Source organism: Ascaphus truei, chromosome 4 (genome assembly GCF_040206685.1).
Source record: "Ascaphus truei isolate aAscTru1 chromosome 4, aAscTru1.hap1, whole genome shotgun sequence".
Taxonomy (NCBI): Eukaryota; Metazoa; Chordata; class Amphibia; order Anura; family Ascaphidae; genus Ascaphus; species Ascaphus truei.
In genome coordinates, this window is record NC_134486.1 from 223,583,362 (window position 1) to 223,604,723 (window position 21,362).

General features: G+C 41.5%; 1 protein-coding gene across 2 annotated transcripts in view; it reads left to right on the top strand.

Annotated features, from left to right (window-relative positions):
• Positions 1 to 21,362, top strand: part of SMOC2 (SPARC related modular calcium binding 2) — a 438,788-nt gene that overhangs the window by 81,777 nt on the left and 335,649 nt on the right. The window lies entirely within an intron of this gene.

A 21,362-nucleotide genomic window follows, 5' to 3' on the forward strand; every position in this document is an offset into this window, starting at 1 on the left:
GTTCAGTGCTACTTCCTCCCCCTGGTGGAAGGAATAGCGCAGTGTCCTTCACACCAACCTTTACTTGATCATCCATGGCCTGGAAGCAGCAGGCCAGGCGGCCAGGACCTTTCCCTCGGTCCACTACGTGACGAATGGGCCGCTTCTTCTTGGGCGCAAAGGAGGCAACTTCTACCAGCTCCTTTGCCACATAGTCCTTGTCCCTACATACGTGCTCAGCTTCCACGGAGAAGCGAGAACTGGACACTGTCTCTTTACTCAAAGTCTCTGCTTCCCCTGGCAGAGGATAAAGAGTAGACACCTTACCCCTGCGGTGATTCTCGGTGGCCAACAGGTCCTCGGGGATGCTGTCAGTTCCCACCTCGGCTGTCTCGGTACCTGCCCCCTGTACTTCTGGGGCAGTCCACTTGCTGTCCTTAAACTCTGGAGCATTGGATCCCAGTCCTGGGACCATTTGGGTTGGAGCGCACGGGCTCTCACTCAGATCAGGAACCGTAACTCTGGCCTGTTGCACGGCCACCTCCATCGGAGCCTGTGGGGAGCAAGGGGGTTCCTTACCACTCTGCTGGCTTGCGATGGATTTCTCTTCTTCTGGAACGATAGGCAGTGGGTACTGGTCCACTCGCACTGCAGGACAGCTATCTTCTAGGGGGGACACCTCCGCCAGGACGCGATGTCGAGTGGAACCATTCGCCCAGGTGTCCAGACTTAAGAAGCTATCGTGCTCCGCGGTCACCTGGAGGCTCACACCCAACACCCCTGGGGCAGTCAACTCACCCTGGTCGTCGTCAACAGGTACTGATCCCAAGCCTGGGACCGATGGTACCTCTGTAGGCCGGACTGGCCGTGGTAGGGCACACGGGCCCACAGCAGGCTCTGTATGCTGTGATTCCTCTGTCTCCTCTGCTGGTTCGGCATGCTGGGGAACAATAGACTTCAATAACCGCACCCCGCAACACTCACAGTAGGACCACCATGTCAATGTCTCTCTAGAACAGTTACAAGTGGGGCTAAAACACTGTATGCCCATTTCTCCTTCCACCTCGATGGTCCTGTAGTCGAGGGATAACCGAGACACTTTGGCTCCCTGAGCGTGGGCTTCTTGCAGGCAGGAGCATATGAAGAGAAGAGAATCTACTCCGGGCGCACGCCAGGCCACATACATATTGGGGTGTATCCCCTTACAGTCTATCTCTGTTTCCTGCTCACTGTGCTCACTCCCCCTGGTGGAATGTAAAGGAGGGGTGTGCTCTATCACTGAGTGGCTCTGTCTCTGCACTGAGTCACTCACATTACGGGGGCGGGGCTCTGGTTTTCCCGCCAGTCCCGGATGGTTTTCTGCAACCTTCTTCTGAGCAGCCTGGCAGTCAGAATCACGTGTGTCATCTTGAGTTGGCGGGAGCCGCCATTTTAGGTGGGACTCACTGTTAGCCTCCCCTACTGCAGGAGCCTCCATTTTAACTACAGTCCTGTCAACTACACTGCAGCTTTTTGCATAGATCATGAGACAGTCCCCTGCGGAAGACTCGGGGAGTGTTAATACATGGGGGACAGTCTCTAGGCATATGTCATGCGTGGTGCACAGGAGATAGGTAATCCCCCGGCCGTCAGTATCCAGCCTTAAGTCTTTCACCCGGGCAGTGGCCAATTCCGGGCAAGTTCTTACTTGGGCGCGCATAGTGGACAATTGCGTATCATGGGATACTCCGGCCACTACAAACACACGCCTTGGGGATAATTGCCGCGCTAAGGCCCAGTCATCGACGTCTTGCGGTGACGGCACCGCCATGATGAAAAATATGAATGGGACAATTTGAAAAATTGCAAACAGGGCACCCCAGGTCTATCTCAGCAGCGCCTCCAAATGTAACGGGTATTCCACCCCACCCAATCGCATATATAGTGTGGGTGAGTAGAACATGCAGTGTTACCGGTGTGGTGCGTATACCTGTAGGCTCACAGGAGGGCTGAGCTTCCGCCACTGGGAACCTGGGGCAATTATACTAGGGGTAACCACTTACTCAATAGGTGCAGCGCCTCCACCTGCGATGGCTCCCACCAGAGAGGGAGTGGATCCTCGCAGGACAAACTCAATGATCACATACACAATGGGGTATAATAACTAAGGACTTTACTAACATGTAATACGACACATCACATTCATAATATAACCTGTGTCCCTCTCAGGAGGAGACACTAACCGTGACGTCTCGCAGGACGATTCCCCAACACTAGGTGATCCCACCCAGTGTCCAAAGAACCCCACCCAATGTCCCGCACTCTTGCAGAGAATCAATGGGTGACTGCGCAGTCACTATTAAGCTAAGGGCCCGGTGGTGCACTTAGAACTGTAGATACCTGCCGAGCACTCCAGTGCTCGGATCAGCAACGCTTCACAAAGGGTCAGACGCGTGATGAATCCGTCTGATCCTATCCTGGCGATATTCTCTGTGACCCCCAACGTGGGTCCGAACTCCTTCACTGGACCCGCAGCATCTGCTGAGTCCCTCACTAACACAATAGCAACATGACACATACTACACTATAGGCGTCCCTATAACACAGCATCCTTAAGTGGCTTAAGGGTCAATCTCCTAGGGCCTTCGGGGTTGCCTATCCTATATAGGTAGGTCTTGTACCCTCCCTACTCATAATACGGGCCCTGGGCCATGGATCCCCGGACTGGTTACCGCTATGAACCCCCCCCAGTTGCCTCGTACTACGCGCAACGCCGCCCTGGGCTATAGCTCCCCGGATTGGTTACCGCTATGAAACCCCCCCAGTGGCCTCGCCACTCGCGACACGGACCCTGGGCTATGGCTCCCCGGACTGGTTACCGCTATGAAACCCCCCAGCTGTCTCGTGCCTCTAACTTACAACAGGACCCTGGGCTATGGCTCCCCGGACTGGTTACCGCTATGAAACCCCCCCAGTTGTCCCTATCTTCCCTTCTGTTCCCCAGTGCCAACTAAAGTGAGTGACAGGTTCCCTATCCTGAGGGCTGTCCCTGGCAACACTCACACTACTGGGGGACTCAGGGCCATCTTGGGCCAAGGGGGTGCTGGCCTAGTACAGGGAGTCCCTCGCTCCTGTACCCTACCTCCTTCCCTTGACTGCTCCTTCCTCTCACTGACAACGTAGCTGCAAGCCCGCCAAATGTATCCACTTGCTCTCCTGGCAGTCCTGCAGCCCTATTGGCTCCTATGAGGCACCTGGTGCCTCCCTCGCTAAGCACTATGGGAATTGTAGTCCCTGGGCGCCTGTAATAACATTGGGGCCGCGTGCGTGCCTTTCCTATGCCTGCACTAGCTCCTAATGGCCGCCGCAACCTCTCCCTGTCTATCCCTACTCTCGCGCGACCCTCCTGACTGGCTCCTACACCCGCGCTATCACTGCGCATGCGCGAGTGGTGGAGTAATGGCGGCGCTCTCTTCGCCAGCCGCCGGGACCTTAGAGACGCGACCGCGGCCTTAGCAACGGCCCGATCGCGTCCCCGGCAACCGGCCCGCTCGCGGAGACAGCGCACCGCTCCCTGCAACGGCCCCCACCCTTGGGATGGCCGTCGGGTCTGCCGCTGGCCTCCGGCAGCACCCGGCATCTCTCCGGGCCACGGAGGCGCCCTAGGAGGGCGAAGGGGAAAACAGGTGACCTGGCTACACATATATATATATATATATATATATATATATATATATATATTCGAACAAAAAGGGGGTGCCACAACGCTCACCAATATAATGAGAATAAATTGAATATTTGAGGTTGCCTATGTTGCCTAAATTGGCAGCTGGTGCTACCTATGTGCTGAGATAATGATTATTATCAAAAAGGACAGCAGTTAGAAAGACGGCTGCTGTCCCAAAAGAAGTACATTTGGGGTGCACTCTGAGGCGGTTAAAACGTAACTTTTAATAATATAAGCATAATATATGTATACACTGGTGAAATGAGCATAAAATGTATGTTTAAAAATAAACAAATCAAAATGACAGAGAGGAAGATATATCTGTTGCACTTTGTCTGTGTCGTTTTTGTAATTCTTTGTCAAAGGCTTGGAGATATTACAAACCAAGCCACTTGCCTGCCATTGACAAAGCTCCACCCACGGCGAGAAACACGTAGGGCGTACGACGCCGTGACGTCATGACAGGGAAGAAGTTTCTGTTTGCATGCACGATTGCGTTGTATCCAATGGTCACAGTTACAATGTATGCTGTGAATGCAATGTATCTGAATTGAGTAGCCATTATAGTACTTTAAAAAGCTTTAATTGCTAGCTCTCTTATCAGCTTGTGTTTGTATGTGTTTTTGTGTTTTGCATGAGGGCGGTGGCTACATTGTACGCAAGGTGTCTCTAACCTAGCAGCCGTCTTTCTAACTGCTGTCTTTTTTGATAATATATATAATATATATATATAGTGGAAGTCGCCTATACCCATCCGTGGATGAAGAGTTGTAAAGTAAAGTGAAAGTATATATATTCAATTAAATATCAAGTGGGCAGAAACATAGGGATTAAAAATTCCAAAACAATGCAGCCACAATGCTGGTTTTAACACAAAAACTCGGATATCAATTATACAAATAGCATCAGGCGCAATTTGTAACAATGTAATTTTGCAAAAATCCTATTAGGAGTGGGTTTAATATGACTGTGTTAATTGAAGAATAAATGGATCTTTGAACCTATACCAAATTTAAGCCAACACTATTTACCCTATTAGGGCACTAATAATGTAACAGAAACAAATTGATAACACACAATGTTGCTTGTGGAATCGGGAATAAATTGGATGGAAATAAAAGGTCTAATAGCAGTGTCTGTGCCTGCTGATTAAAGAGTCCAATACAGTAGGTGTAAGCTTGAGAGGTGTTTAGTGTCTTATAATTGGAGCCAGATCTTATCAGTACCTTTACTGTGTCCTGCTCCAAAGCTACAATTGGTGATGGGACCTTCACGCTGCAAGGATTTATCCTTTAGATATAATGTGCCTGATAATTCTGGCACTACAGCGCCCCAACTTTCAGCCGAGTCGTCCTCCAGCTCAATGATGCTTATTTAAAACACAGCAGACTATTCAATAAAGTTAAATAACTTGAACTGTTCGCTATAATCGATTCTTCTTAATTTAATGCTGACGTAACATAACCCCTTCAATGTATTCAAAAGTAATAATTATATTTTAGTTCAAATTTTTAATGCATGAATGTATGTTATTACTGTATTTCAGGAGCAAACACTTATTTTGAGATTGCATTAGTAGAGTCAGATTATTTCCTCAAGAATTGTAACATCTTCATTCAGGAGTGTGGATTACTGTACATGCAGAGACTATTTATATGGATGAATATGTTCATGTGTGACATTAGGTGTAGTTCAAAATTCTATTAGCCGCATTGGTGTTGAAGAAGTGTATAGTTGTTTTAGGTTATGAAACATGTTATGGGACCAACATAAGCAGGACTGGAGAAGTGCACTCACCAGCTCACCACTGGCAAATTCCATTTACCCTATTGACAAGTGACCTTTAAAGGTCCTGACTGCATTTATTTAAAAAAATGGCTGTGGGTGTCATTGGGGTCCTACCTGGAGTAGTTGGATTATTGCAATAACTGTCCTCTCTCTCCCTTACAGCCATGCTTCGGTTTCAGCATGACTGGAAGTGATCTAGGAGAAGGATCATAGCTCAATGATCCACTGCTCCTGGCATGGGAACAGCAAAAAAGATATCAGGTGGCAATAGTCCTGAATCTTTGCTAATCCCACAGTGTTTCGTAAAGAGAGAGGGAGTAGGGTGCTGGGAAAGGGGTTCAAATGGAATATGGTGGAAACAAAGTTTAGCTGGAGAATGTTAGGGAGGCAGAGGCAAGAGAGATGAGAGAAATTAAAGAGTGAAATCAGAAAGATTACCTAGGCACACTCACAGGACATCTCTACACATCCACTCTGTGTCATTTTGGTTTCCTGTGCTAGTGCCTCATAGTCACCTGGTTCAACAATCACCTAGTCAGCATACAAGTAAACAAAGGATGACTACATAGAAGGAAGTAACTACTTCAGCAATATCTCACCGCAATTTGTTCAGTAATCTGTGCAGAGAAAAAAACAGTCACAACGTTTCGGGGATGACAAGCCACCCTTCATCAGAATTGTAATGGAGTCAACTGTGAGAACAAGGTAGTGGGGTGTAGGTGTGAGAATGGTGATTATTGGCGTGCGTGTAAGAGAATGGGTAGTGATGGGTGCAGGTGTGGGATATGGGGCAATGTGTGCAGTTGTAAAAGAATGAAGTGGGGCGAATGGGGCATATGTAAGAGATGGGCAGTGAGGTCTAGGTGTAAAAAAGTGGTGGGCAAAGAATGCCGGTGCGAGAGACCAAGGCTGTAAAGGACTGCTGTGAGAGTGTTTTGAAGATGGGAAAGGGGGTGGGGGGAAGGAAGAAGGAATAGATGGGAAGTAGAAGGAAAAGAGAGACAAAAGGTGAGATTTATTTGGCACTCTTTAATAATTTGAAGTAGTTAATTTGCTTACCAGTAAAAGCTCTGAATGGCCAGTGCACAATCAGTATATTTTGCAGACTTGAAAATTAGAGTTATCCTGTGTTCTATCACAGTAAACATGAAGATGAGACCTGTAAGGTAACTAAAGCTCTATACAGTACAGTATAATTTTATCTATGGAGAATTGGCATGTTGTTTCCCTAAAAGACACCAGAACCTATGACAAATCAGGACAAAAAGGTAAGTCTGGCTACTTTTGTCATTGTGGAATGCTTTAATATTCACTTTCCAACAGAGTTAGATGGGTTAAACGTGATACATTAAATTAAATTGGAAAATCTCTGCTAGGCATCAGTATCATAGTTTGTATTGCCTGCATTGCACCTTGTTTAAAATAGTTGGACAAGAGCCCCTTGGAGCAGCGCTCACACTGAATGGACTCTGAGCAGTTGTAAGTCATGCACATAGCTATCTAATTATAAGAGTGTGTGCCAGTGCAAACACTCTACTGAATTTAATGAATGAAGGTCATTGTGTCAAGATGAGTCTTACAAAATATGTATACAGCTCAACGTTACATATGGCCCATACTTCCATCTGTTGTCAGTCATATAACTGAACCATTCCATTTGCTCAGAAAATGATACATAGTAAATTGAACTAACTGACTGAAGATATGGTGTTTATCCAGATGTTATTAATGACAATCTGCTAACTGATTTACAGTTTGAAAGTGTGTTGATAACTGGAGTGGGTTATAGTGTGCTCTTTTTGCAAAGGCAATATGATACCCTGTTCGTATGAGAAGGCTTTCTTATATACAGTGTAAGTTGTATATGTTGCAAGATTTGTAAATATCCATTTACGTACATACTGTTTTCTTTATCTACAGACATTTCTTTCATCCAAACATAGCATTGGCAGCTTGTGAAAATAATCAGCAAATCCATAGGACACATGATGCTTTGAGAAATATACCATAATTGCCAACATTTCTTAACAGACAGGTCTTTGGAACTTGTTGGCATATCTAAAATTGGCATGTGCAACACTGATATTGCTATATGATTTGAATACAGTTGTCAATGCAATTACTGACATGGTTATGTGTCTGTTGACCATTTCATGTTAAAATGTTGCTTCTAGCTTTTGACACACTGATGACATTGGGGTAGAACTTAGCATTTTAGTTGGGAGTCTGGGTCTGAATTCCTTGCCAATTTGCTGAAAATTAAAAGGGTCATTGTTGAATTAGGGAAAAAGGCAAATTGATCAGCTTAGGTAACTCAGGGACAATATTGGAGATGTTATATATCAAATTCACCCATTTGCAAAACTGGGGCGAAGAACTGTACCATATTTATTAAAGGAAAAATACACTGAAAGAGTTGTAATTTATCTATTGCTACATTAGCCTTGAGTTTGCAGATGGAAGACACTATTGCATATGCTTCTTTGTCTCAGATTACCATTACCAAATCATGCTGCAAAATCCTAAACTTATAGTAGTTGACTAAGTTATTACTTGTACAAGTAGCAGCATTTTATTGACCAGGTTCCAGTGCAATGACTTCCACATGTCATACATAAATAAATTGGGGGGGGGGGGGAGGGGGTCTGCAGCTTACATTTGATACCTTTATTTGGTCAGCTTCATTCATCAGCCAACACAGTTCTCAAAGTCCTTTATATCCTCAGACAACTCCTCCCTTCACACGTCATTATGTGGGGCAGCCTTCAAGTGCTAGTATGCCTTGAAGTCCAGTGTTAAATATCATGGATGGACATGTTTGAAAGAAAGGCACTGAAAAACAGGACAATCAGAGCTTTGTGACATTAAAATATTTCAGCTACATGTTATTTGCATATTTTGCCCTCCATGAGCCTATAACTCATTAACATTGCCAGGGACTTTAATACATCTAGAGAAGACAGCAATTGTCTCCTTTTGGTCTTTTGAATGGCACACAAAGACCTTTCTGGAAATATATATTTTGTGCTATGTGAGGTGAATGGGAACAGGTCTTCCTCTTCATTCAGGCAAGTTGAGGTAGGAATCCAGATTCATATGATTACTGTAGCAGAGACTTGGGGCTCTATGTATACTGTATGTGGCTCTTTATGGTTATAGACATTTGGCACTGAAGGGGTTCAATACTACCAATAAGTAATGCAAATGGGGAGTGTTGAACTGAACCACAAAAAATGTTAAGAGCTCAAAAACCTTTACGAGTACTACATTTCCTGTACCCTTGTTTTAAAGTGATTGCATCTGGAAACATAAAATTACAAAATCTGTTTATCTTGTTGTGGTTTGGATTAGGATAAAAAGATATTAATAGTAGAAAACACTTAGCTGAAATGATTTGTGGCAGTAAAACAGTTGGTGTTACTCACAAAATGAGTTTGTTTTAAGTTTCTGTGGTAAGTCGTTTTGACCAATTAAAGAATATTACTTGAACAAGAGCTAATAACTTTTCCTTTCAGTTTATAGCAACTCAGCTCATGTGCATTTATTTATTTTTTACTATGGTCCAGATAACGGTCTAAAACAGTGGAGCCTTTAGGCACTTTCATTTGAATGGGCCGTAAGTTGGCTTAAGGCTTGACACATCCTGACAATTAGTCTATTCATCCTGATAATAATGTACGTTTTTGGCGCCCACATCCTGGTTATGGTAGGGAGTAGCTTTTTTCCCTTGTGTGCTTTTGAGAATATGGAATACAGAAATTAGTTTGTTTTTAAGAATTGGGAGTGTTGGTTGCCACTACACTCAACTGCATTATGAATTTAACAAAAAGCCAGAGAGCTATATATTTACTAAGCTATGCTATAACATAGGACACATTCCAGAAGCAGAAGACACCGTAAAACTCCTTTGAATGAGAAAGGAAGGTCTTCTACTCAGTTCCACTCTTTCACTTTCCATTTTGATTCAAATTAAGTACACATAGTAAACAGTGAATTGCCAGAAGATTTTTTATCTAAATCACATCACTTAGCTGGAGATTAATCTTCTAATCAGAGAATATGAGACATACATTAGTCAATGTTTAAGATAGGAACAATTTGGTAGTGCTGAATATAAATAGAACCTTTTTAGAAAAATTAGGGATTATGTAGTAAAGTTTTCCATCTGCAAATCTGTGGCAGACCTGGAGCGAAAAAATTGGATGTATCCAAGCAAAAACATCACACCTTATCCTATGGGACCTTTGTCTTTGATACATTTGGTGCCGTTTTTTGCTGCCGTTTTGCTCCTGTTTTGAAGCTGGGAGACTTAAAACATCAATTTAAAGGCCATAAAGCCACCCTGAGAGATTTCACGATACATACTGTATCACCATAATTAGAAATGGTTTGTTTATTTTGGTGTTATGAGAGAGAAAAAGAAATTGATCAGTCCGCTCACCAGTATATAGAATAATATTGATAATAATGAATAGGGTGCATAGGAGGAGAATATAATGTATACAGAACAGATCCCAGTAGGATCAAAAAGATCCTGCAAATTATTGTACTCAAAGTTTTGTATTGAAGATATATAAAGGACAACAATAGTCCAACAGATAATTTTTCTGTAGAAGCTGTCAGATAGACTGTAGGATCAGTATAGGGTAGTTTAGGACCACATAGGAAACGCATAATATATGAATATAAATAAATAAAGATACACCGAAACTCAAAACACGCTTCAGGAGGAATCAGCTAGCATTATGAGATTAGTAGTATATTATAAACTAGCAAGAGAAGGAGAACATTCATAGAGATAACACAACACAATATTAGTACACATAAGGACAAAATATTATCTAAAATATAATTGTGATAATAATTCAAAATAAAAATGTAGGGTGTAGGAATGTGAGGAACCTAAAGTTATCTTCCCCAAAAAATGTTCAATACAGATCAGGGTGAGATTTAAACTATATACCTGAATCCCTTGGTTTCCCTTAATAAACAATGATGTGATGCTCTTAATGAGCCCACATAAGGTCTTAAGTGCATAGGTGAATGCGTGTTATAAATTCAATGTGTGTAAGTTGATATAGTCCTTACAATTATAGATAAGTACTAATAATAGTGGTAAAGGTACTAGAATGGTAGGTAGAATATGATCTCAAAATTAGAGGTAGGAGGAGTAAATAAACCCCTCATTTAGCCCAAGGGGACTTAGAGTCTGTAACTGGAATATCCAGCTGCATTCCCTCTGTAATAGACGTTTGTCCCAGTTACCTCTGTGAGGGCCAGGCAAAATATGTTCAATGCCTGCAAATTGTAGTGTATTACTGTTACCGTTGTGAGCTTCTAAGACGTGTTTTGCAACCGGTGTATCTGTAGCGTTCCTTATTGTCCTGATATGTTCACGTATTCTTGTTTTTAATTGTCTGCGGGTTTTGCCCACATACATTTTTCCACAAGTGCATGTAATCAAGTAAATTTCACCTATTGTTTGACAGTTAATATAACTTTTAATTTTAAATGAAACTGTCTTTGTCAAATTTGTAAATGTCTTCGTAATTTTCATTGATTTACAGGCCTTACACCTTGAGCAGGGATATGATCCCAAAGGTTTTACACCTAACCATGTTCTTGCCGTCTGTATTTGGAAGTGACTGTGAACCAGTCTATCACCTATATTTCTAGATCTTCTATATCCAGTCAATGGTATATCTGACAAGACTTGTCTCAAGTCAGAATCCTCTAATAAGATGTTCCAGTATTTCTGGAGTATGTTTTACACCTTATAGGATTGACTGCTGTATATACTAATAAACCGAATATTAGTATCAGATTGTTTCTGAGTGTTAGCTGTCAATAACTTAAGTCTATCAGACAAAAAAACCCTGTGATACGCTTTTTTAATTATCATTTTACTGTAGCCACGTTGTAAAATCTATCAACTCATTTCAGCCGACTGTAATTTAAATTCAGATGTTGTAGAACGGTTGCGGCATTCTACTGTAGGTATATTGTTTATGATGTGTTTGGGATGGTGGCTATCTGCTAAGAGTAGATTATTAGTAGCAGTAGGTTTCCTGTATATGCTTGTTTGTAACTCGCATTTAGAGATGTAGAGATAATGATATCCAAAAATTCAATTTTGTCCTCCCTTAGTTGGTATGTGAGTTTTAAATTGTGCTTGTTGTTGTTCAAAGTTTTGATGAACTCATGTAGGAGGGCTTCAGTGCCACTCCAGAGTAATAGTATGTCATCAATATACCTGAGCCACATCTCCACATATGATGTGTATCTTCCATTTGTCTCCATGAAGACCACTGTTTCCTCCCACTAGCCTAGGTATAAATTGGCATAGGTGGGAGCACAGGTGGCCCCCATGGTGGTACTCATGTATTTGCAGATACAGTAGATGGCCAAATAGAAAGAAATTGTGGCTCAGAGTATAATCTAACATTTTTATGAAGTCATTGTGTGGTCCTGATTGTTCATCTCTGACTCTCAAAAAATGAGAGACTGTCCTCATCCCAAATTCATGGGGTATAGTACAGATGCAGCCACCAGTATTAGAACACTTACCTGGGAAATTCTTGGAGATTCTGGGGTAGTCACACAGTAAATGCCTCAACATGCCTCAACATTGCATCAACATTTCTGTGAGATTCTTAATGGCACATCGGATTAACACAGCGGGGGATCCCTGCAGTCCCATTCAAACTGTGAGACTGCCCCAGAATTTCCCAGGCAAGAGTTCTAATAATTGTGGCTGTATCTGCAGAGTAGAGTTCCTCTACATCAAGACCCACCAAATAAATACGCGATTCCAAAGTGATGCCCTCTAATTTGAGTAAGACATCCTTTGTATCGTGCACGTATGACGTAGGGCACTCACAAAGGGTCACAAAAAATTATCGAGATAGACGCTCATGTTGGATGTTATATTGCCAATATTCGACTCTATGGGTCTGCCAGGTAACTGAATGGTACCTTTATGGATCTTGGGTAATTGGTCAAAAGTAGCCGTTTGAGGCGATGTGATCAACATGAAGTCATATTCATTCTTGGATATTAGCTTACGGTCCAAACCATCCTTCAAGATGTTAGTCAATTCTTTAATGAAGGTTATGGTAGGATCAATTTTTAGCACAGAATAGCATTTATTGTCTGAAAGTAGGTGTTTACATTCCAGGACATAGTCGTTGTGGTCTGACACCACACCATTTCCCCCCTTATCAGATGGTTTTATAACAATATTTTTGTCCTTCTCTAGATCGATGTGCCAGTCTTTCGTAGTAGGTTAGATTTTGCTGACTTTTATTTGTGGATAGATTGATTACATCTTGGGTAACTAGCTTTGTAAAAACATCTACCTTTGTGCAAGTCTGAAATGGTGGCACAAAAGAAGACTTGTTCCTCAAGTCTGTGAAAGGTCCCTCCCCTGGGGTTCTTTCACTCTCCTCAAGTAGGATAATGAGAATCCTAATATTAGTTTAATCTCTGAAGTCAAAATCTTCATAGGGAGTATTGCAGTTATTGAACTGTATGCGTCTGTTAAAAAATTTGTGCAAGTTTAACTTACGATAGAAAATATTTAAATCCTTTACTATTTCGAAAATATCTACATGGCTGGTCGGACAGAAAGACAAACCTTTAGATCAAACCTTCACATGATCTGGATTTAGTAATTTACTTGAAAGATTTATTACCTGGGGCATCTCGTTTGTTGTCATCGTGACCCCTACTTCCCCCCTTGTTCTTGGTAGGCCCATTTTTCCCTGTCTCAGAAAGTCAACCCTGCCCCTGTTCTGGTTTTCCACTTTAATGGGTCTGGGAATAGTGGCTCGCTTCCTCTATAAAAGGTGGTCTGGATCTCTGAGGTAGAGGGAAGGGTAAATGAGGGGCAGAGTGGGTAGTGTCTGATCTACTTATACTAGTTTCTTGTTCTGTATCACTTGCTGATATCTCCAATTCTGTAGAAGAATCTTGTGTTTGGTATTGAGATCTCCTTTATATATCTTCTATACGAAACTTTGAGTGCAATAATTTAGAGGATCTTTTTGATCCTACTGGGATCAGTTCTGTATACATGTTATGAGGGAGAGACTGAGCTTTTTTCTAGGGAGTTTTTCTATATTCAATAAGAATTACCCTCAGGATGTATCCCTGGACATTCAATCCAGGCCTAGGGCACCTGAAGCAGTCCTAGCTCTTCCCTTACTCCTTGACTTAGAACAACACGTTCGAAACACGTAGGAGGTTTTTTCGTATGCTTTGGGCACTCCAATAAATATATTTTTGTACCTTTGGATCCTCTCCTTGCTCCTATTTGACTGTGCTCTACTTCTTTTTTACCTCCCTGGTGGAGTAAGAGGAACAGTCTCCCACTTCACTCCCCTAAGGGAGGGAGTACAAACTAGTAGAGCCCTGCACAGTTATTCGGGTAGACCAGTCTCTCTTAGGGCACAAACCTGAATTTGGTAGTGCAGCCCCTTATGTACAGGAAAAGCACGAACCAGGTCTGAGTCCTGATTGGACACAAGGCCTAGTGGCACTGCCTCTCCTGTGACTCACTGAAGCTGCAGGGGGTGGGGGAAACCCAAGGTTTGTCCTGGCAGGCCTGCTCTTACTAGGGCTTACTGTCAGAAAAGGGCAGACTGTTAGCCAGAAACCAGCCCTGTCTACATATTCAAAGTATGCAAATCAGGTCATTTAGCACCTGTTGAATTTTAAAGTAGATCACATACAGTAGCAGAACAATGTTTTACAACAAAAAAAATCAAAATTTTCAGTAGTAGTAAGTGTTGTAGTAGCCAGCAGAAAAAGCAGTCCAATAGCAAGTGGGTATATTGACAAAGGTTGGCAATGACATAACATCTATAGAAGTCAAATTGAAAAGTAGTTCACGGAAATTAATCTAGTAATTCACAGGTGTTATAGTTACAAAATGCTAGTTAAAATAGAACATTTGTTTAATACATTTTGTTGCATGACTTTGAATTGGATGATCTTCTAACAAAAGAATTGCAATTAAAAAAAAAAAAATATATATATATATATATATATATATATATATATATATATATATTTAAAACCAGAGACAGAACATAAAACACAGACAAAGCTCAGTTTTAGCACATCTAGTGAAACTCATACACGGTACAGTGCCTAAATATATATGTATAAATATCTATTAAGTAAAATGGTCTTTTAGTTTGACATTTTTGGCCAAAATTGTTGTAAGCCCCTGAGCCAACTTCACGGCAGACCACAATTCAGGGGTCCCTAACGCTAATATAAATTCTTAATAACCTGTGTAATAACAGGAAGAATGATTTATAGTAAATCTGTCAATATTAGTTGCAAAGTTCTAAGTCTGATTGAAGCCTTTATTAACCTGTACATTACCAGGAAAAGCACTCTGTATTAGAGTTGTCACAACCATCCAGCAAGCAAACAACTTGCAAGCAAAAAACATTTTTTATATATGTTGTGGTTATTTTGGGGGTTCAATAGGAGCTTGTTAGGTGTCCAGTATATATATATATATATATATATATATATATATATATATATATATATATATAGTAAATGAAAACAGATGGCACTCACGTGATAGCACGTAATTATAGGTGCTTGTCCCATAGGTATTCACATAGCAAAGGTATCCTCACCAGGCAGACAATACAGGAAAGCTTCCAGTAAGAACGAGGCAGCACTCAGTTGAAATGTAGTATAGAAATTGTATTGAAACTTGATAGCACAAACACCAACATTTCGGTCCTCTAAATGAGACCTTTCTCCTTGAGAAAAAATGTGGAAACAATAAAAAAAAAGGCGTGTGCCACATATTGTAGCATAAATCTGTTTATTATCAAAAATAGGAGGTAAAAATAGCACACTCACAAGTGTAGGTAGAACATGCGTCTTGAGAGATAATGTATCTCAGATAGATGGTACTTATCTGGGTCTTCTTATGCTCCATACCAGAGGACAATCACTCCCAGTCCAGAATATGTGAAAATAAAAGAATCCTAGCCTTGGAATTATACAGGAAACAAAGTAGCAACAGGGTTGTCCAATTTGTATCAGCTACCATGCTATAGTCACTGTTTCTGTGTGCTGGAATGTAGTGAGATATGTCTGCTTTCCAGCATGCAAACAGTTAACCTCCCCTGGAGAGGCTTGTTGCAGCTGCAGCACTCCTGATTGAACAGGAGGTGTAAAAGGCAGATACAGAGCTGCAAACACAGAGAGACTGCTTCCCCCTGTCTGTAAGAGGCGTGCAGTAAGAGGGCTGAATCAGTCACTCTAACTGCGCGCCACTCACAGGCAATCGCGGAGGTTTTTATTTAATTTTAGACGTTACAGTAACGTAGCAGCAGGTCTCCAGAGCTGAACCACATTGATTTCAGGTCCAGGACCCACTACTTCCCGAGATACGCATCTCTTACAGACAGGCAGACCCCGCCCGGTAGGACTCACACAGCAGGGACCCTGGCTGTTAATCCGATGGGCCATTAGTCTGCCGCGGCAAATTTTGAGAGAATCTCGGGCAAATCTCGAAATCCATTTCGAGAAATGTTTGAATAACGGCTGCTGCATCTGTAGTTATTATTATGCTGTAATAAAAACCCTGTTCAACAAACCCCAAGGTTTCCTGCATTTATCTGGGACAAAAGACCCTGCAACGTGACAGGAGGCCTCACAATATATATATATTGCTCAAAGCTGTGAAATGCAGCAAGCTTAAGCTTATACGGGACCATGTTAAATGGTTTTGAAGCAAAATGTGGCACTGTCTGCTCATTTGCATGTAATTTCTCAGAATCCCTTGCTGCAGTGGAAGCGCTGTGTGCTGGGTGATAATGGTGAAAGGCAGGGTTGCAGACCTGTCTAAGACATGCAAATGAGCATACAGTAATATTTCCAATTGCTATATGCTTTGCTGTGGAGGGTTTTTGTCACTTTTTTTACCCACCATAACTTAACTAAGTGTATATATATATATGTCCTGATATGTAAAACCATAGAATTCAAAGCGGGTGTCCTTTCTTTTTCACACGACTATATATGTATGTTATGTATGTATATATATAGCCTGATAAAATGGGTGGTCTATTCCTTCTTGTTGTTTCATCCTAGGTCCCTTGAGGAGATATATGTGCATCTGGATGCACCCATGTCGCATAGTGAGCGACTTTCGCATGAGGTTATCCGGTTTTTAACATGTTCATTAGGTTGGACTAGTTTTTATTATGTTTCTGTCCCTAAGGACAGACTACTACCTTGGTGAATGGAAACAAAAGAAAACAGCGCACAACGCCAAATAGTGAAGCAAATTCAACAATATGTTATAGAATTAAAAAGGGGGTAATATATCTGCGTACATAAAAAAAGGTTGGTAAAAGGCATGTAGTGTGTATCACACTGTTTACCACTCGGCTGTTAGCTGTAGATTCAGGTGCTTGCTTCCCTCTGCTGCTGCAGCTCAGTTGATTCTGGGGCAGGACGTCAGTCTTTTCACTCCCAAGGGGATTTCCCTGCATGCAGCCAGGTTCAGCAGCTGGTACTTGGGCTCGGTGAAATCGCTCCTGCTTCCTAACCGATATGAAGCTGCTCCTGTACCTCGGCAGGTGTATCCTCTGCACAGAGGTTAAAACGCAGCTTGCTGCTGTCTTCACAGCAGTGGTGGATTCAATAGGGAAGTTTGAACAGTCTTACAAAGTCTCTCACAAGTGTCCAAAACAGCACACAGGATGAAATAAAAACAGGACAGGCCAACACATAGACAAAGGCCAATGTAAGCAGATATAAGGCAATAGAATGTTACATCCAACTAGTTTCGTAGAATTAACTACTTCTTCAGGGAATTAACTACTTCTTCACTGACGTCCTGCCCCAGAATCAACTGAGCTGCAGCAGCAGAGGGAAGCAAGCACCTGAATCTACAGCTAACAGCCGAGTGGTAAACAGTGTGATACACACTACATGCCTTTTACCAACCTTTTTTTATGTACGCAGATATATTACCCCCTTTTTAATTCTATAATATATTGTTGAATTTGCTTCACTATTTGGCGTTGTGCGCTGTTTTCTTTTGTTTCCATTCTCTTAGTGTGTGTGGGGTGCTGAGCCACCCCTGCGTTTACAGCTGCAGACGCCATTATCCCCAACACGGTTATGTGGCACTTATTATTTAATGTTTAATTATCTCACTGTGAGAGTTGTGGTTTAATTTTTTATACATTTTTTATCACTAAATTGATGGTATAGTCACTGTACTGTATATATTTATACATTTAAACTTTATAGGTAGTTAGGTAGTAGCGCACAGTTTTGTTTTTTGTGTTTACTACCTTGGTGGCCTGATGGGGCTTTGTGTTGTACCCTGAGTGATTTGTTAGGTCTGGTATTGGAAATATAAACAGGGGGGTGGATGGATTTCATCTTGGGTCTTTCCACTGTTCCTTATGCCTTTTGTTTTACAGGTTATATATGGGCAACCAATATCCCCGTATATAGTCTTCCAATATCACCGTGGATCTACATAGGGGCGTATGCATAATCATGATGTCAGCTGTCTACTTAGGGATGCTTGATGTTAGCTATGTTAGAAAGCTCTAATACAATGTGCACTATTATGTCTTCAGCATAACTAAATAGGGATGGGATTGTTATTTCCTGAGTGTGTGCAGTGGGCTGGGACATAGACAGATTGCAAATAGCTTTACATGTCTTTACTACTGCATGTGTAAATGGCATAGCGCAGGGCATCCCCAGCTTTTTCATGTATGGATATAGTACACTCGATCCCATTGCTGGTTGACTGATAGATATTGATGCGCACATGCGCACGTAGTATGTACCTGGACACCGCGGGACTTAAGCATTGCCGGTTAAGGCACAGAGTAGGTAAATTCCCTTAGAAATCCAGCGGTACAGGTATACTTCGCACACTAGACTCAGTACACTGGGCAATTATCATTGGAAGACGCACATGGATGTCAACAAATATGATGCAACAGTGTACTGTGAGTCTGATCGTGTGGTATACCTTTATTGTTGATCATGCAATGAGCATTGCTTCCCCTCCTATATGTGCATGCACTGAGGGGAGTATGTGTATATACCATATGTGTATAAGATCTGTCTTCGTCTGTGTTTATTTTGGGAACTGCGTTTTTTCTCACATAAACGGGCATGCATTGTTTGTTCCTGATGAGCCACCATAGGAGTAGTAGTAAGGGTTTGGCGCCAAATTCATTAATTGATAGCACTATATGTATTAGCAGTGTATTTCTTGCTGAGTGAGGGAGCTTGAGAAAGGACCTGGAAATCCAAAACGTTGCTTCTTTTTTCCTGCTGTTACCCCTGATGCTTGTGTTTCTACATTAAACTGTTTTTTGTATTTGAATTGGTGAGTGCTGCGAATTTTGTATCTCAGGATTTTGTCTATTTTTGCTGCTGGATGGTGATCCTGGTTGCACTGCTTGCACCACAACTGACCAGATAAGTTGTTTTCCTTATATTTTCCCCTGTTGAGTGCCCTGAAAATTCTTGTGTATATATATATAAACAAACTAAAGAAGTAGCGCCAGTAAGTGAAATGTGAATATTGCTAAAAATTAAAGTGAAAAGGAAATGTGATGATGTTGAATATGTGATAAAAAAATAATTATATATATATACACAATCAATAAATATGTGCAATTAGTGACACATAGATGCAATGAATACACAATAAACTATTACAATGCTAAATAAAGAGAAATATATATAGAACCCACCCAAGTTATAAATTCCAGAAAGGTGTTGAATAGTTGTTTCCAGTTGGAGGGGATAGTCAGGCTGCTCTCAATAGGATGAACCACATCCAGTAGAACCCAGAGGAAAAAAAAAAAAAAGTGGAGAGAGCGCACGCCCCATAGCGTAAAAAGATAACATTTATTGGATGGTAGGGGAGGGAGGGGAGGAATCGCACTCACAAGATTAAATAAAATAATAGGCAGTTGTGAAATTCAATATTCAACACAACAGGATTGAGAGAGCTCACCTCTAGAAAGCTTCTTAGTGTATGCACAAAGTTTATGCAGACCTTGTGATATCCAGGATCCCTTGGAAGCACATAACGGAGCTGTTGTGAGTTCATAGAGGGGTCGCTTCCTGTTATCCAGCAGTCTATCATTCATTGCATTTGCAGATCAAGATCTTCCTTGTGGACTATGCAATTGGACTGCTGTGGACATACCGGATTGGTGGTGATATTGAATTTCACAACTGCCTATTATTTTATTGAATCTTGTGAGTGCGATTCCTCCCCCCCCCCCCTTTCCCTCCCTCCCCTACCATCCAATAAATGTCATCTTTTTACACTATGGGGCGTGCGCTCTCTCCTCCTTTTTAATATATATATAAATACTCCTGAGGTTACAATGACAGTGAACATGATACTTAAGGAAGGACTCTGATAGGACCTGCTATCTGCATTATACTATTGAGGTAGTGGGAGGAGCACCCACGAAACACGTTGAGCAAGCGGCAGTTCTGGCTGAACAATGACTCATTGTCGACTGCCTAGTGGAGAGTGACATCATCATCCCCAGACTCAAGGAGCCTGGCAGAAGTTGCTACCTGATGCTGACACACCTACTAGGACCCTTACTTTGCCATTGTGATTGGACACTTATCTCAAATGCGCAATTTTAACCTTTCTATTTTTACCCATTAAATAAATGCATTGCGCCATGAAAACGTCTCTTGCCCTCTTTTCCTCTGGACATACTTATTTAAATAACTCTAAAGGTTTTTTGGGGAAAATGCAAGAATCCGGGAAACGGATTTGGGCAGATACGCCTATCTCTATTCATGACCTACCAGGTACATCATAAGAACTTGGTTGATTTCTATGGGCAGATCAGGTTACCCCGACGGAGCAGGCATCCCAGTGGAAACTGAAATGGAAAGCAGAGAATAGGTGATCGATGCCGCCGCCATCGCTCCGTGATACTCAGACTCACCAGGAAGTAGTAGGTTTTAAAAAAAACTTTATTCAGCTACATAAAACAGATACTGGAATAAGGACAGACAACTAGGGAACCTCCTCCCACGCGTTTCGAGCAAAACTGCTCTTTCTCAAGGAGTATGACATAGGTGAAGGGAGGGCACTATTTAAACCCTCCTTCCACAGAATTGATTGGTGTGTTACACCTGTATTAATTGTTAATTGGTAAATATGCTATACATAGTTGGGACTACAACGTTATCACTTAAATGCATAATTGTATATTCTTAAACTAACATTCAGTACATCTATATTTATATTGTACTGTAGTTTTGCCACAAAAGTCACAATCTAGTATATCAATATATATATATATATATATATTACAACACAATCTCAATATGACCACAAGGTTTTTAACTATGCCATTAAAAGCTGACAATACTATCACTGATTACTGATATATTTGATTTAGTTATTGCAAGCATATGGATCATCTAATAAAACTGACAATTGTAGCATGGATTTCTGCTAAATTTGATGTATATATATATATATATATATATAAGCAAGCATATGGCTATGCTTATAGTGCCGAGTGGGGAGGTCGTTGGGCCCTATCAGAAGGCTGCCTGCTCCTGTTTCAGTGTTTTTGATTTGCTGTATTGGACTTCATTTTTTGGAATCAAGGATATAATGTTTTAAGTATTGTCATTTTTTTGTTTATATATATTTTTTTATTAGTATTTAATACATTTTTGGGTTAAATAGGCATCCACAGCACTATTTTTAATTGGTTTATATTATTTAATTTGGCTACTCACGTGTGATATTTAGTGGAATATATATGGCTCATTAACACATTGGTGTAGATCCACTTAGATTTTATTGTTCATTACT